General features: G+C 42.7%; 1 long non-coding RNA gene across 1 annotated transcript; it reads left to right on the top strand.

Annotated features, from left to right (window-relative positions):
- LOC108636063 lies at positions 3708–8426 on the top strand. Its single transcript, XR_001918110.1, has 3 exons — positions 3708–3776; positions 3892–3971; positions 8064–8426. It is a non-coding gene; the product is annotated as an uncharacterized LOC108636063 (long non-coding RNA).

Raw genomic sequence — 10227 nt, 5'->3', positions numbered from 1 at the left:
CACACGGAGCCCCCCTCACCCGTCTGACTCTCATCATTTCAGCAGAGATGGGGGAAAGACACATCTGTGACACACACACTTCAGAGTCCCCAGCAGAGCTCAGAGATGGATGGCTCCATGCACCCCACACGCATACACCTTAAGGTCTCAGTGAAGGCAACCCTGAGGGCAGCTGAGGGCCAGTCCACAGCCCTGTCACATCCCCGACCAGATGGACGCCTCGTCCTGGTCAGCAGACATAGCTTCTCTGTCCCGTCACACCCGTCCTTCCTATTTGAGACTCAGGTAAATGAAAAGGGAGAAAAGTCAACTGAACACATTCTCTTCTCTCTATTTAAATACGCTGGTGTTTTATTTTACAACAGTCACTTACTGGTTCTGTGTTCCTCTCACTTCCAAGCCCCCATCTGAACATGAACTCCACCTCCTTCTGTATGCTTGACACAGCGGTGATAATCACTGATCATAAATGTCAGAACCAGAATATAAACTCAGGCGCTGGAGTAGGACAAGGATCTGCTCAGTCACTTAAGAGTTGATGCTCTACTCCCCCTGGGACCCAGAGTCATCATTCCTTACCCAGTTATGGACGCCACAGCATCACCAGAATCCATGAGGCAGACACCTAGAACACGGGACATGCTTCCTGGGGTCCACTCACCCCTCCCACAGGATGACACAGGGAAGCGTTTAGTGAACCAGGTACATACGGTCTTACCTCGGGATTGAGATCTCACAGATAAGACACTGTTAGGGGCTCCAGACGGCATTATAGGGAGGGGTGGGCTGGAAAGGAGGGGCTAACTCAGGGCTAGTATAGGGTCCCCAGCACCCACTACCCCAGAGCTGGGAGTGCAGAGTCAACATGAACCAACTCACCCTCTGATGAAGGTATGTCTTCTCTGACACGTAAGGAAATCTGTGTCCAATCTCATCCAAGATTTGAAGAAGGAAAGCTTTAAGGAGGACACCAACCAACTTTGTCCACAATAAACTTGAGAGAGTGCAGTGCAGGGGTCAGGAGAACAGACTTAGGAGCCAGTCTGCCCTGTTGTGACCCAGAGCTCAGCCACACACCACATGTGTGACCTTGTACAGGGTCCTGACACTCTCTGTGTACTGGCTTAGTCTGTAAGAGGAGAGTTATGTTTGTGCCTAGATGACAGAGTTTTGGTTAGAATTAAATGAGTTGGCATTAGTAAGAGATATAACCTTTAGTTATTAGTGGTACATAGTAGTGATAGAGAAGCAATATTAGGGCCCCTCTCGCCATCCCATCCCAGGACTCACAGAACTCTAGAACAGGAATTAAATTCTGTTATCTGGAGCCTTGACTGGAGCTGTCAAAACTCTCCCAGAGTTTGACGTGCTGTGATGGCGATTGGTGCCAGAGTTGTGAGTCTTCCACACACCACTCCTTCTCTCTGTCCCCCATTCTACTGCTCACGAACTTTGACCCTACCAACTGTGACCCTCATGAATTAAGTCGTTTACTTGCTAATTTCACTTTATAAATGGACTTGGTAAAAGTTTTGTGTCTAATTCACCTCCTTACCCCAAAGCCTGCTAATAAAAAATCCTAAATGATGTCTCTTGTATATCTGAATGAATGAATGTCAGCCAGGTATTTTACACAAATCATTTCAATCAAAAGAAATCTTTTGAGAAATAATTTAACTTGTTGTGAGGACTTAAGAGCACAATGCAAGTTGTGTCAATTTTTGTAATGATATTTCAATATGATTAAATGGTATAAACTACGTTTGGTTCACTTCAACACTTTGCTGCAATGAATGCAGCAAATTGCAATACCAGAAATAAGGCTAGCCCCACTCCAAGAGCAGTGCTGAGAGAGCCAGTTCTAAACACGTATAAAAAAGCTGCAAGTGTCTTTGTATATCTGAAGATAAAGAAGATAAACCACAGCACCCTGACACCCTGAAGCCTCCTGTTCTTGTCTTAATCAGATATAGCCAACTGGTCAGGATGTCTATGTATCTATCATTTAGCACATTTTCAATTCAAACCACACATAACTGTAACAGGAAGAAATTTTTTTTTCTAAAAATTTTATTTTAACAGCTTCCATATTGAATTAGAAGTGCAGAAGCAAAGAGCAGGTAGAATCCTTTTAACTTAGACTGTTTACCTGGTCTTATGGTAAAGCAGTACTATCTGTAGCATTATTATTCCCAAATCACCACGAGAAAATAGAGGTTTCAGAGGTTCAGTAATCTCTTTGCCAGGAAAGTTAATAATTAAACCTGCTTGCTTGAGGAACATTTCCTCAGGACTAATCAGAGTGACTAAAACACAAAATATATTAAAATTAAAATAGTGGTACACAGTTCAAAAGGAAATAATTCAGTGAGTTGTTACACCAAGGCATTGGAGATCTCCGTCACCATATGTGTTCCTTGCATGGATGGATGGACCAGGGTTCGTGGAGTCTCCTTTACCAAAGACTGCTTCATCACAATGGCATAAAAGAAGGAGCAAAGTCATGAGCTGGTGATGTCCAGCCCATCATCTCTGTTCAGCCCTTTATGGTCTATAACCAGCAATATCAAACAAAAAGTATGGCTCTGGATTGGCCTCATTCATTCCTCCATAGTGCAGCATCAGATACCCAGAGACCAGAAACGATCAAAGCTACTAAATCAAAGAAAAGAAATTCTAAGTGGAGAGCAAGCAAACCAAGGACCCTTACCCACTGCTGTTGGAAATGAAGAAGCCCTCCCACCCCAGACACCATCTCTGGGGAGAGAAAAGAAGATGCCTCCTTAGAGGAAAACCAGTCTCAGCATGGAGCTTGAACTAGAAATGACAAGAAAATTATTACAATGAACCTAAGCTAAGTTGAGGGACACATTTTAAATGGGAGAGTCTGTGTTAATGTTATGGAACTTTCAATCCACATAAATACACCTTGCTAGTGCACAAGATGAAATCAGTTATAATAATAGAGAATATTACATTTATGTATATTTGAATTCTAGAGGACACATTTTTAAGCCTACTACAAAAAGAAAATTGATAAATCTTCTCTTGTTTTTAAATGCATAGAGTTTTCACCTCTGAGAATTCTTTCTAATTCCTCCAGCTCAAACTCACTGCTGCATCTATTTAATCTATATAAACTTTCTTGTATATACTATATGGTGTCCAAAGTGCAGGCTTCTGGAGAGCAAGTATTGTGTCTTATTCTTCAGTGTCTCTTTAAGGTCAAGTAAAAACACATAGAAAGAGCTTAACAAATATTGGCTAACTAAAGAAGTGAATTCATGGGCAAATGCTGAAAATCACCCTGCAGTTAGTGATACTGAGTGGAGAAGGGAGGTGGGGGACAGGGGAGATACAAATCTGACTAATCCCACTTGGCACAGACTGAGGTGGAGTAAGGAGTCGGAGACACACAAGCCAAAGGATGAAAATAGGAAATGCCTTCAAGTCCCACTCAGGGAGGGTAGGATCACATTCAATCTCTGCACAAAGCTGAACCTCAGAAGCTTCTCCAATGTGAGAAAACCTGACAGCACTGCTCTCAAGAGTTCCACTGAAGGATGTGGATAGACAGTGGTGCTCATCAAACAGCTGTATTTCCAGTCCTCAGTGACTCATTCTGGGCAATGAAACGTGGGTGGTGTCACCTCGGTCACCTCTGAGTGGAGGCATGAGAAGCCCAAGTGTGATTCTCTAGTCTCTCTCTTTTCTGCCCCAGAAGCTGTATGTTCCAGAGGGTGCACATGGAAGAGTCTCACTGACCACTAACAACTGTAGGTTGTGATGAGTGTGTGTGTGTCTGTATATGAGTGTGTGTGTATGTGTGCATTTGTCTGTGTGTGTGTGTGTATGTGTGTATGTGTGAGATTTGGCGGTCACTTTTTCCAGCAGCAGAGCAGAGTCTCTTCTGATGGATACAAAGGAGAAAGAAGACTTGAAAAGAAGACAGAATCTGTCACATGAAGCAGGTATTTTCCTGGATCTCCTCTTCCTTCTGTGTCTTCATCCCAAACTGCTCCCTCTGATCTCACCTTGCTTCCTCTGTTGGGCTTGGTTCTCAGTCACCATTTCTGATTGACCAACAACTAGACCTAAGTCCTGTTTAAGAGCACCCGCATCTCCTTTTCCCTTTACATCACTCTGTGCTGACAGTCAGGCTCAGTTTCCCAAATTTGTCTCAGCATTTTGACCTTCATCCTTAAACAGCTCTATTTCCTCTGAGTTGGTCAGTCCATCATCTCTGATCTTATGTTCACCGTCCACCAATCCTGTGCTAATGAGAGGGTAGCATGTGCTTTCTAAGTCCCCTGTTTCTTTTTGATTTCCTGAAGAAATCTGGTTGTGCATTTACTGCTGCATGTATGCAATTAACTTCTTCCCCTTTCAGTTCAGTTTAGTCGATCAGTAGTGTCCGACTTTTTGTGACCCCATGGACTGCAGCACGCCAGGCTTCCCTGTATCACCAACTCCTGGAGCTTGCTCAACTCATGGCCATTGACTCGGTGATGCAATCCAAACAGCTCATCCTCTGTCGTCCCCTTCTCCTCCTGCCTTCAATCTTTCCCAGTATCAGGGTCTTTTCCAGTGAGCCAGTTCTTTTGCATCAGGTGGCCAAGGTATTGGAGTTTCAGCTTCAGCATCAGTCCTTCCAAAGTATACTCAGGACTGATTTCCTTCAGGATTGACTGGTTGGATCTGCTTGCAGTCCAAGGGACTCTCAGGATTCTTCTCCAACACCACAGTTCAAAAGCATCAATTTTTCAGTGCTAAACTTTCTTTATGGTCCTGCTCTCACATCCATACATGACTACTGGAAAAAACATAGCTTTGACTAGACGGACCTTTGTTGGCAAAGTAATGTCTCTGTTTTTTAATATGCTGTCTAAGTTGGTCATAACTTTTCTTCCAAGAAGCAAGCGTCTTTTAATTTTATGGCTGCAGTCACCATCTGCAGTGATTTTGGAGCCCAAAAAGATAAAGTCTCTCACTGTTTCCATTGTTTCTCCATCTATTTGCCATGGAGTGATGTGACCAGATGCAGTGATCTTCATTTTTTGAATGTTGAGTTTTAAGCCCGCTTTTTCACTCTCCTCTTTCACTTTCATCAAGAGGCTCTTTAGTTCCTCTTCACTTTCTGCCACAAGGGTGGTGCCATCTGTATATCTAAGGTTATTGATATTTCTCCCAGCAATCTTGATTGCAGCTTGTGGTTCATCCAACCCAGCATTTCGCATGATGTATCCTGCATATAAATTAAATAAGCAGGGTGACAATAAACAGCCTTGATGTACTCCTTTCCCAATTTGGAACCAGTCCTTTGTTCCATGTCTGGTTTTAACTGTTGCTTCTTGACCTGCATACAGATTTCTCAGGAGGCAGGTAAGGTGGTCTGGTATTCCCATCTTTGAAGAATTTACCACTGAAAGAATTCTTCACATTTGGGTAAGAAATAATTTTGCTAATTTTTTTCCCTCCACTCAAGAAAATGGCACATTCAAAACCTATATCCTTGTGAGCACAGCCCTAGGGCCTGCCTCGGAACGTGGGAGGAGTTGGTGCAAGGAGAGTCTGTGAAGGTGAGGCTTCATTACCTTCATGATTAATCCACCTCTGCTCAGAATTGATGTAATTACCAACTCCAGAGCTATTGAGTTCCTGCAGGTGGTCATTCTTAAACCACTTAAATCCAGGATTAGTGCCACTGGGATGGCACTCAGAGTTCAAAGTCTGGGTGGTTGCTCAGACTTGAACTCTATGACCTGATGCTCTATTGCACGTGGAGCTTTGATGCAGCTGAGTCCAGCCTGCATATCAGCCTAAGAACACTGGAAATAGAGCAAGATGTGCTCCTCCTTTAACATCTCAAAGTCTGTGAACAGATTCTCTTTTCCTTACCATTGACTCCTTCCCCATCTGGGCACGCTACCCAAGGCTCCTGCAGGCTGCAAGTATCTGCTGAGGCCCTGCCAAGGCCCAGGATTGGAGTGAGGCCTGTACCTGAGTATAAGTTCTGTATTTCCACTCTCTATAACTTAACAGATTCTCAGATAATATTTATTGAATGACTGAATTAGACCCCATTAGACATTCAAGAGAAATTATCTTAAATATAGAGAACTGTTTTTGACGACGTCACTTAGCTAACTGACATTTTTGTTTTAAAGGCAAATGTTTTCAGCAATTAACAGGGCAAATTTTTATTTTCAAACAGAGGGAGCTTATCACCAATAGACATGTCACAACGAATGCTGCAAATCTCTATCTCTAAGGATACACAAGACAAACCACAACCTACTAACCTGTGGCCTCTTATTAAGTCTTAATCAGACCCAACGGAGGAGACAAGGTATTCATATGATTTATCATTTGGCAGTTTTTCAATTAAAACCTCACAGCGACATCACAGGAAGAAAGTTTGCAATTAAAAAGTACAGCTGCACTCTCTGTATGACATAAGGAAGGAGATTAGCTGCAGAAGGAGTTCTTTTGATTAAAAAAAAAGCAGACTAATTCATCTTTCACTTTGTAAAAGGAGAGTCCTCTGGGGCTGATCCTGAAGGATGCTGTAGAGACCAGGACAACTCAACTGTTCTGCACAACAGCTAGAACTGGGAGCTAATAACTTTGGATAATGGTGTGCTCTGACTTCTTTCTCTTTACTTTTTATGACTACTGTAGGTTTTTACATTTTTGTTGCCATGAGGCTCACATATAACATCTTACAGACACAACAGTCTGATAAATTAATTTCAATCACCTTCAAAAGCTATACCTTTTTACCCCCTTACACTTTCTGTTTTTGATGTCAGAATTTGCCTCTCTTTATATTGTATATCCACTAACAAAAATCTTTTCTTTACAGCTATTTTAATACTTTCTTTAGGCTGCAGTTAACTGGGTAGCCCATTTAGAGTATTCTGAGTTGTATCACACACTTACATTTACAAGTCCATTGTATATTTCATGGGCTTCCCTGATAGCTCAGTTGGTAAAGAAACCATCTGCAATGCAGGAGACTGGTTCATTTCCTGGGTCGGGAAAATCCCCTGCAGAAGGGATAGGCTACCCACTCCAGTGTTCTTGGTCTTCCCTTGTGGCTCAGCTGGTAAAGAATCTGCCTGCAGTGTGGGAGACCTGGGTTTGATCCCTGGCTTGGGAAAATCCCCTGGAGAAGGGAAAGTCTACCCACTCCAGTATTCTGGCCTGGAGAATTGCATAGACAGTCCAGGGGGTCGCAGAGTTGGACACCACTGAGCGACTTTCCCTGTATATTTTGTATATTAGAGTATTCTGAATTGGATTACATACTTACATTTACAAATTTGTTATATCTTCTTTCATATGATGATTAGTATCCTTCATTTACCTTCAAGAACTCCCTTCGGTAATTTGTAAGACAAACCTGTGTTGGTGAACTTCCTCAACTGTTGTTTGTTTGAGAAAGTCTTTGCATCATCTTCATTTCTGAAAGACAACTTTCCTGAGAAAAGTTTTCTTGGTTGGCAGGTTTTTACTTTCATCAGATTGAATATATCATCCTATTCTCTCCTGGCCTGCAAGGTTTATTCTCAGAAATCCAATGATATTCTTAAGGGAATTTCTTTTCTGTGAACATTTACTTTCCTCTTGATAAAATTCTCTCTTTGTCTTGATTACAGGAAATGTGTCTTGGAGAGAATAGTTTTGAATGAACTCCAGGGGTGACCTATTAGCTACATGAACTTGGATGTCTAAATCTGGTCCAATTTGGGACTTATCTGGTATTATTGCTTTAAGCACAATCTCTGTCTCTTCCTCCCTCTCTTCTTCTGGGATTCCAAGAATATGCAGGTTGTTTCTCTGAATGTTATCCCATAGTTCACACTGTTTCTTTCACATTTTTTCATTCTTTTTTTCTTCTTTGTCTTCTGGCTGGGTAATTTCAATTGTCTGCTACATCACAGATTCTTCTGCTGTTGCTGATGCTGTCTGTAGCATTTTTCATTTTGTTGTGTTTCATTCACTGTAATCTTAAGCAAAAGAATTTGTTTGGTTCCTTCTCCTTTTTTGCCTCACTGCAGAGACTGAGGGATATCAGTTCCCAGACTGGGATCGAATCCAGACACAGCAGTGAAAGGATTGAATCCTAACCACTAAACCATCAGCAAATTCCTTGTTGCTTCCTTTCTTATCATTTCTATCTCTGTAAAACAATCAACTTCCTTTGTGGAGCAGCTCAGCCTGTGCACAACAACTACTGAGCCCGTGCTCTAGGACCTGCACACCGCAAACAGAAGCCTGCATGTTGCATCTACTGAAGCCTGAGCGCCTAAAGCCTGTGCTCTGCAACAAGAGAAGCCCCCACATAGAGAAGCTGCTGCCCACAAAGAAGAGTAGTGCCTGCTTGCCACAACTAGAGAAAGCCCATGTGCAGCAACAAAGACCCAGCGCAACCAAAAACAATAATAATAATGACAAGAAATATTTTTAATCTCATTTTGTTCACATATTCTTTTCCTGAACTTGATTGTTTATCTGTGTTTTTTGGAGTTCACTGAGCTTCTTGGTGGGTATACTTTATTTCTTTCATCATATGTCATTTATTTCATTACTTCCCCATGGTGAATAGCTATGTGAGCTGCCCTGGGAGAAGTCCTGGGCATCTTCCCACCCCCAGGCACAGCCTAGAACTACAAAGACTGCAAGTGTGAGAGTAGGTTGGAGCCCTGGACACCATGCAGGCCATCAAGCAGTAACTGGGTGGACTCAGCTCACAGCCAGGCCAGCACTCTCAGTTCTTATATTAGTTCAGCAGCTTCTCCACGTGTCCACAGTGGAATGGGGTGGGGGAGACATGTTGTGTAAAGATAGTATTTACTTGGCCACTCCTACATGACAGCTGTCTCTACCCTGAAGAATCACAGTAGGATCACGTTAACATTGTCAATAGTAACCAGATTAAAGCAGTCTTGAAACAATATGTTTTCAGAGAAGTCCACTAGTCTGAAATTCTTCCTTTAAGTTTTCAATCATGTCAGACACCTCCATCCACATATGTGAAACAAATACCCAAGTGTTCCTGATCTTCCCATCTACATTCCTTCTTCTGCACCCCCTCTGCCTAGGTCTCCACTTTCTTGCCCTCTTGTCCCACCTGGATGCAGGGTGTGGTGAGCACCAATTTGCCCTCCATCAACTTAGAAAGAGATATGAGCTGATATAATTCACTCAGAAGGATAGATTACTGGAGAGAAAAGAAATAGCAACATCCTGAAGAAACAGCACAAAGGGATGGAAAGAAGGGATTCATAAGGATTTGATAACCAACTAGACATGGGAGAAGAGCAAAAAGGAACCTATATCTGCTTGAGAAATAAACAGATGAAGTAACCTAGGGAATGGGTAATGAAAAAGGGAGACGCAGTTACCTAGAGTTATATTTTTAACTGATCTGTGGAAATTTAGGCAGGATAAGGAAAGCTGTATCCATTCTCTCTTACCAGCCAATGTCCCACTTTGAAACTCACATCCAAGTCTGGTGCCCAAGAATAGGTTAAAAACAGGTGATGTGACATCTCAGAGCAGAACATACAGGATTGGGTTTTTCCCAAATGAAAATATCTCCTGCCATATCAATAAACAAGAAATGTCACAGCCATTGGCAACTTCTGGCCTTCAAATGTTGAGTGAGGACTCCCAAAACTGTGATCCAGGGGATGCTGCCACCCCCTGCATGGTGATTGCTGAGGAGTTGGGAGAATGCAAGAAGCAGCCGTCTGCCGCTCCTTAAGATGAACAGGGAACCAGGGCTGGCCCCAGATAGCTGAGCTGCATATGGAAGGAATGAATCCAGTGAGTCCAGAGGCTTGCATCTTCCCAGAAGCAGAATGCTAACTTCCTTAACTTGATACCTGACCTTTGATGTTCAGTCTGCCTGCTCCCTTTGTTGCAGACTTGTATATAGGCTGACTTCCCCTCCTGCCTCCTTGGAGCAGTTTTGTCAGAGCTGCTGAGATGCAGTTTCCAGGGCTTGAAGTCCTAAGCATTCCCACCAAATAAAATAACTCTATCAGGTTCTGACTATATTTTCTGACTGACAGGTTCATCTTGCTAGGAAGGAGAGTGTGAATGTGGACCAAGTTTAGATGCTTTTTCTAAGTAAGAGTGACCTGGAGCGTCTGTGATCCCAGGCAAACTCATGGCCTCATTAGCCTTTGAAGGAGGTGAGAAAAGAAGGCAGTACAT

This window comes from Capra hircus, chromosome 5 (assembly GCF_001704415.2).
Source record: "Capra hircus breed San Clemente chromosome 5, ASM170441v1, whole genome shotgun sequence".
Lineage (NCBI taxonomy): Eukaryota > Metazoa > Chordata > Mammalia > Artiodactyla > Bovidae > Capra > Capra hircus.
The sequence above is the reverse complement of the archived record's forward strand: the minus strand, read 5'-3'. Positions and strand labels throughout refer to the sequence as shown.